Consider the following 8,238-nt stretch of genomic DNA (forward strand, 5'->3'; position numbering starts at 1 on the left):
TGCCTAAATGGCGAAAATCAAATAGGCATAAACTACCACGGTTTACAGCTTGTCCATGTATAGAGTTAGCGTTGCCAGGCGTCCGGATAAAGTCTGACATAGGTAGGCTTTTTGATTGCGTGTCCGGCCAAAATAAACAGTTTTCCGGCTTTTGTTAGGCTTTTTATATTTCCCAAACGAGAGTGTACTTATTAATACTGAGACAAAATCCTAAATAATATAGGGTGTCCGACCTTTCTACCCAAATGTCCGGCCAAACTGGCTGGTCTGTCCGGCCAGTAGGTTTGGCGACCAGGCAACCCTATATAGAGGTCATTGGAGTCAACCTATAATAACAACTATAGACATACCATAGCCACTGAATTTTTATTTAAGTTACAAAATAGTTTTCGTTAACGTGGTCCATATCATTTTATGATATCCAGTTTTTGTAAGGATCAAAATTATATCGGTGTAATTCCACGCCTGAAAGCGTCCAGGTCCCTATTTCTGGGAAATCGGGTGTAAATGAAATATAACGCTTTTAAATTAAGGAAGGATATCTAAACGTAGGAGCGTATCGCGGACCATTTTTTGTAACAGGGACCTTTAGCATATTTTTATAATATAAGGGTTAGAGTAGTTACTTTTCTTTTGATCTTATCTTCAACTAGCTGTTCTGCTGACTCCGTCCACTCGGAATTAAAAAAAAAAAACTTTATTAGTAGCCTATGTGTTCTTCCCGACTATGCTCTACATCTACCAAATTCCATCAATATCCTTCGAGCCGTTCTGGAGATACCTTCAAACAAACATCCAACCATCCATCCATCCAAACGTTCGCATTTATAATATTAGTAAGATAAGATTAAGTTTTAAATTTTACTCATCCTTTGTAGGGCAGGGTTTGTAAAATTCTAATTTCGTTCTCCTTTTCTATGCAGCAGACTGCAAATCTCGTCATTACGTATATCTTAAAAATGTGTTCTAACGAATTTATAATCTCAATTCTGTTTTATAATTCCATGAATGGCCTAAATTTATTTAAAATATATTTAAATAGATTTGTTTTCGAGCATTTTGAATTACTTTCTGCGGCTAAACTGGAAAATTATTTCGTTAAATTGTTTAACTCTTAGAAATTCCTTTTGGTAACAAATGAAAGTGCAGTAAACGCTTTCGTATTTCAAAGTTACATGGAGAAGTATCCGAAACGAACGACATTGATTTATACTGTAAGAGCATAGCAACGAATAGCATGCATTAGGCTGAACAATACGATACGAAACAAATCCTTTACCAGATTTTTCACGAATTTTGTTACATAAGAATACAATATCCTACTTAAATTTTATCATTTTATCTCTAATCTTACTTCTTACTTATATTATAAATGCAAAAGTTTGGATGTATGTATGGATGGATGTTTGTTAGAAGGTATGTCAAGAACGAGTCAACGGATCTTGATGTATGGCATACGTAGAAAATAGTCTGGACTCATAGGCTACTTACTAAGTTTTTTTTTAGTTCCCCGCAGGATTCGCGGGCAAACAGCTAGTTGATGAAAGTACTGGAACTGATAATGATAAAATTTTGGCACGGTATTGTCAATCCCTCAGAAAATCCATAAAATATCCCACTTAAAATGGATATCATGATTTATTGAAACTTTTAGCTTGCACTTAAATATAATTTTGATTATTTACACTATTTAGACTTTTATAAAAGATTAAAAAATACGTATAATTAAAAAAACACCAACAAAGGTTATCTATATATTAAAAGAAAGTCGTGTTAGTTACACTATTTATAACTCAAGATCGGTCGAACTGATTTAGCTGAAAACTGATGGGGAGGTAGCTTATAACTAGGGGCCGGACATAGGAACTTTTTTATCCTGTGTGCATTTTTTTTTATTCCGCGCGGACGGAGTCGCAGGTAAAAGCTAGTTTTCATATAATTCAATCATACAAACTTTTTTGTCTTTTACATAAAACTAATAAACGAATTTTAATTATTCTGTGGCGACATATGTATGTGTTGTTTTATTTGATATAACACCGGCTTATATATTAGAAAACGTACTCAGACTAAATTACGTCTATTGGCAGGAAAGCAATATTTCAGTTTCATATCTCGTAATAATTCCTTGAGGCAAAGATGTATTGTACACTAGGGATATTGCAAACCATAGATAAGATTTAAGATAACAAACTAAAACTATATGTTTATTATTAACTCTATCGAAAACATTAATCCAGATATGGTTCAGTAATTTTTAATTTCAGTCATCTTTCCTAATTGGCGATCCCGTTACTAGTGGTTTCAAAATTTGCTAGCAAAAAAATTATGTCAAAAATTTGTATGAGATTTTTGGTGTCCTTTACGACCGACAAGGGCACTGCACAAATATTCGTCGGTCTGTATACTTATTTGTTATTTGTATTCGCCAGTAAAAAGTTTCCAAAAGCGAGATAAAATATAGTATCATAAAATGTAGCTTCAATTATATATTAATTGCTAAAAAAATAAAAAGGAACAAATTCATTGAGTAGTACTTTGCAAGTGTTGCCAACATAACTTTTAAATGAGTCAAAATTAAAGCAAGACGATTTAATGCGGCGCCAGTAAGCTCAGTGCAAACTAAGATAGTTGTTTACTGAGTCACATTAAGTGCACTAACTGAACATTTGGTTAGGATTACTGAAACGTTATTTGTTTAGTATTTAGGTATGTTACGCTTAGGTATTATTTATATTACGAAACGTTACGACCATTACCGGATTACCACAACTTTACTGTGTATTTATGATAATATTAAATATTAATATTAATAATTATGTTCAACTGAGAATTATTGTTAAAACAATAACATAATTTACAAAATAATTTCGTAAATTTTACCCTTCAAATATAGAATTGAGTGTGTGAAAATTTTTTTTTTCTTTGAAAAATGGAAAGATCATCTATAAGTTTTATGGCAAAACAATTTTAATTTTTTTATTTTTCGCAATAATTAATAAGTTATATCAAAATCAAAATTAATTTTTGAATCCAGTACCGAAGACGCGCCGAGAACTCCCGAACAAATCTGAGCGCGTGTGACGTCATACTGTTTTTTTTCAACTTGACAGCTGACGTATAATAGCTGTAAACGATGCATTTGGGTATGTTCCGATATGCACTGGGAGCACTGCACAGTGCTATCACTGTAAAAAAAAATCGTTCCTTTATGGACTGCCAGTATACTGCCGCAGTATCCTAGGGAAATATATGACGTCATAAATCGCCGCCATATTCTACTGTGAGCACTGGCGTTTTCGAGGTAAGGTACTCGCAGTACCTTGATCACGTGATCAGTCAAATCACTCGAGTGCCTAACGTTTTATAAACAAAGCTACAGTTTAATCAGAAAATTTTAAAGTTCTGTAATTAGTTTGGATTGATAAATAAAACAATAAAGCAATGGAAGAATTGCAAAAATTAACCTTATTTGACTGTGTTGATAATGAAAAACATATTATTTTTTATGAAAAAGTACTTACTTTTATTATATTATAAATTCAATTTACAATTAATATTAATTAAAATATTTTTAATTTGACAGTACTCCAAAACAGTTTTTTTTAATGTACTAGAAAACTTGAATACACTCATTTGAACGCTGCGTCAAAAAATGCGGCTGACAGTATACGGGATTGCGTTCCGTTTTAAATCGTAACCAGTATAACTGGCTATAAAGGGACGGACGGCTTCACAGTATACTGAAATAACGTCACACTGTACAGTGGTCGCAGTGCATATCGGAACATACCCATTATGAATTTGCTAAACATTATGACGTCACAAGTATTGTGGCTATCGTTCACATTCACGTGACTATATTTTAATTTTAAATCGCTTGTAATAAATTGAAAAAAAATTATTTTTCGTTTTTCACGTTACATATCGATAAAATTAATGATTAAGTTTTAAAATATATATAAAAAATAAATATTAATTTTTTTTCACACTCCCAATTATTATTTTTGTATAGAATATTTCCGAAAACTACTCTTTGATGTTTGTTTTTTTACTCAACTCTACATACTCTTTGTATGTTTTACTTTTTATCTACTCTACTGTTTTTTGATCTTTTATGCCTATTCCTTTTCCATTTTATGATAAGATCAAACAATGGTTTGAAACTACGATCTTATTTTTCACGTTGTAGGTGCACTACAGTTCGTTTATTGATATTTCAGTTATTGGGAAATATATTTTGAATTAGCTGTCTCCCGGGACTCCGTCGGCGCGAAATAAAAAAAAACTTTATAAGTAGCCTTTGCGGTCTTCCAGACTATGATCTATATTTATTCCAAATTTCATCGAGATCTGTTAAGCCGTTTTGGAGATACCTTCAAACAAACATCCATCTAAACATTCGCATTTATAATATTAGAAAGTTTTATTGTTCTAGAAATGTTACTTTCGCAATCTATATATAAAGTTATTGAAGCTAACATTATTGTGTTCTATATCGTACTGTCGAGATAATGCTCTATTACGTTCTATTGTTGCTATGACAGGAGCTTAATTGTACTGCATTGTACATTTCATGCTAAGCACTTATGATCATAACTGTCCCCATTGTAATTGAGTTATGTACCTCATTATGTTGATACAAAGCCAATTTTATGTTTTAATGCCAGTACTTTCATCTACTCAAACCTCTAGATTGATTTCCAAAAATCCAGAATAAGTATTTTAAATTATTTGTACACAAAGATAGATAAGATAGGTAAGCCTTTATTCACAGAACAGTACATTTCTTACATAAACTAAAACTATTATCTTATATAAACAGAACAAAAAACAATTATAAGTGTACACGTTTATTTTCAGCTTCCAGTTGTCCTTTGACGTAGACCTCCCCTAGATTCTTCTACACTTCCCTGTTCCGGGCTAATCTTCTACACCCCTTCGGTAGGTCATTTTAGCATTTCTTTATTTGACTTCCTCTTTTGTTTGTACTAAAAAGTGTTTTTAAAATTAGTCTTCATACAAACTTTGGACCATGAGAAGATGACAAGAATCGCAAATTTTACGATTTGTCTGGGTAAATTACAAAGGGCGACGAACAAGATTTTGATAACACTCGATTAGAAGCAAAACCAATAAAAATAGCTAGTTAAAAATGCACTTAGTTATTTCTTATAAGCGATAATTGAAATTTACCGACATTGATGGATTTTTTGGTTCGTATCCAAAATTAATATTAAAGTTTTTGGACTGCAATCATTTACACTTGGAAAACTTATTAACTATTTAATTTGGATGTCGATTTTTCAATGTCAAGTAGAAACTTTCTCGCCTCGAGATCTGACCAAGTTTTAATTGCTAACTGAATAATGCATAAACATGTCAACAGCATGAAAAGCTAAAACGACGTAAAAACGAACTCAGATAGACATTAATATTTGTCTAGTATTCAAAGTATCATATAAAAGTTTCCGTGGAACTCCTTTACTGAAACATCTAGAAACATATCGTGCAATTCTGTGTGAAAAAATTAAACAAATATTTGTGCAGTTAAAACTCATGGTTATGTAAGTAAAAGTATATGGAAATCCCGCATTTTAATGAATCAAAACGGCCTGGATCTTACTAAAATAAAGCTCAAAATGTACAATGGTGTAGACACGTTCGCAATATTAGCAACGAAATATTTTTGTAAATATCTAACCTAACCTAAAATTATCTTGTGATGAAATATATTAAAGAAAAAGTAAGGAAATAGATATTTATATAATAAAACAATCTTAAATGAAGTGTGAAAAACTGTATAAGTATAAAATCAACAATTGCCTTCAAGTAATTGAATCAAAGAGTTCCGTTTGTGCAGTCAGGCTGCAGCTTAACTCTTCGGACCTTAATTGATCTTATTCTTTGCGGAGCAGATTGGACTTTGATCTTTAAACATACTTCTAATTTTATTTAGATAGACAATAGGAAATCTCGTTACTTACTGTTAAACTACTTATCGGACTTTAAGGATTTAACTTCGATTTACAGGAAAGAAAAATATCTCGGGTGTCTTCCATAGTGTATTAACGATATATTTTTATTCCCAAGGTTAAGTACGTACGCCTTGTGATGTTATTTTGTTATCTAAAATAAAAATGTGGATAAAACAAATATGATTATGGGCGATGTACAAATACGCATCGGTACAACATGGACTGATAATCTTTCTGGTGATTAATGTAAGAAAACCTACGTTCACCATTCGGTCCAATGATACTGATGATAACGAAGATCATGGTGATGATGATGATGATGTAATTATTATTTTTATAATATAATTGGAATAATTTATTTTACCGCACCATTAATAGTTTATTTTTTGCTCATGTTAATATCTCGTTACATATTTTTGTTTACAATACAAAGACGTTAAGTCCAAGTGATACTTTGTTATAGAAATGGTTGGTTTTATTTTGTCGTGTGAGAGATGGGGAGTGATGTTTCATTTTTTATGTTAACGCTAAATTACATCAGTTTCGTGTGCCACCTGTTTCACAATGTGTCTTATTTTCTTGAACTATATTTCTTATGTAATATACTTTTATATACAAAAATACGTACAATCACATCACGGTATGCAGTATATAGATTGGTATTTTGTACAACTCTATTTTAAGGACCATAAAATGTAGCAATTATTGTTCATAATCACATAATCTTGGCCAAAACGTTTAGGTAGACTACTCTCTTCGTATCACCTTTCTTAAATGTCTTTATTTGTGACATCTAGATTCTATCTTGCGATACTAAAAGTGTCCCTAGTAACTCTATCACATATTTTTGAAACATAAATAAGCTTTCACTTTCTTTATTCATTTTTTTAAATGATCAAAACACGGAAGCAAAGTAAGTTTTAGACTGTTTTTCTTTTTTATTACATTGAAAATTTACTGCCGTTACAATTGAATGGAACATATTGTCTGTGTTTCTTTAAAGATAATGAAATTCATGGTTATTTTTTATTAAAGGTTTCCCGTTGAGAAGAACAGCTTGTCGATCAATCGGCCCAATGGGAAAAAATCTTATTAGGACAGTTATTCGATAGACCGATTGCAAATTTTTCACCAGTAGAAATCCATAGCATTTCATACCTTTCTAAATAAAGAATGTGCCTATTGTTAATACTCTACGTCACATGATTCTTGAGCACAGTAGCTTTATCTTGAGGAAATAAATGGCAGTAATCAAGTCGAGTAGGCGCGTTAGCGCTCCACATTGTATTGTAGGAATTTAACATAAAATGTTATGATGGTCACCTAGCATTGGTAAGAAGCTTGCTTGTTTTATCTAGTTACTAGCTTTTACCCGCGAAACCGTCCGCGCGGAATAAAAAAATGCACACAAGATAAAAAGTTCCTATGTCCGTCTCCTAGTTCTAACCTACCCCCCTATCAATTTTCAGCTAAATCAGTTCGAGCGATCTTGAGTTATAAATAGTGTAACTAAGACGACTTTCTTTTATATATAGATTTTTATTTCTCACAAAAATAACAGAATATACGGCTATTACCCAAAAGTGTAAGCAGAAAATACTGATTTCCATTTGGCACGGTCATGGCCAAATGTTTTCTCGCTTCTTTCACGTTCATAGTTTACGCATAAATGCGTTTCTAGTGCTGTTAATACAACTGTTAGTAATACTTCGCCAATCTGGACGGTATAAGTCTGTTTAGGATGATCTCGAATCAACACTGCTACTTTTTCGTCATAAAATCCCTTTGTAATTCTTCTTTCATTCATTCTTTAAATGTGTCCAAATTTAAATCACCGAAGCATGTTTTACAAATCATATTAAATTCTTCTAGCTAGCTTAATTTCTACCCAAAGGTTGTCTGGCAGAGATCGCTGCTTAGAGATAAGACCGCCTTTTGTGAAAATCCTGTTGTACTTTCTTTTTTTGTAACTCCATGATAGTGTACAATAAAGTATATTTGTATTTGTATTAATATTATAAATGTTTGGATTGATGTATGGATGGATGGAATTCGTTTGAAGGTATCTCCGGAACGACTCAACGGATCTTGATGAAATTTGAAATAAATGTAGATCATAGTATGGAGGAATACATAGGGTAATTATTAAGTTTTTTTAATTCCTCGCGGACGGAGTCGACGGCGACAGCTAGTAAAATGATAATAACGAAGTATAATTCCAGTGTATTTATCTTAATTAATGTTGTAATGTCAAAGTTTA

This window comes from Papilio machaon, chromosome 18 (assembly GCF_912999745.1).
Source record: "Papilio machaon chromosome 18, ilPapMach1.1, whole genome shotgun sequence".
NCBI classification, from domain to species: domain Eukaryota; kingdom Metazoa; phylum Arthropoda; class Insecta; order Lepidoptera; family Papilionidae; genus Papilio; species Papilio machaon.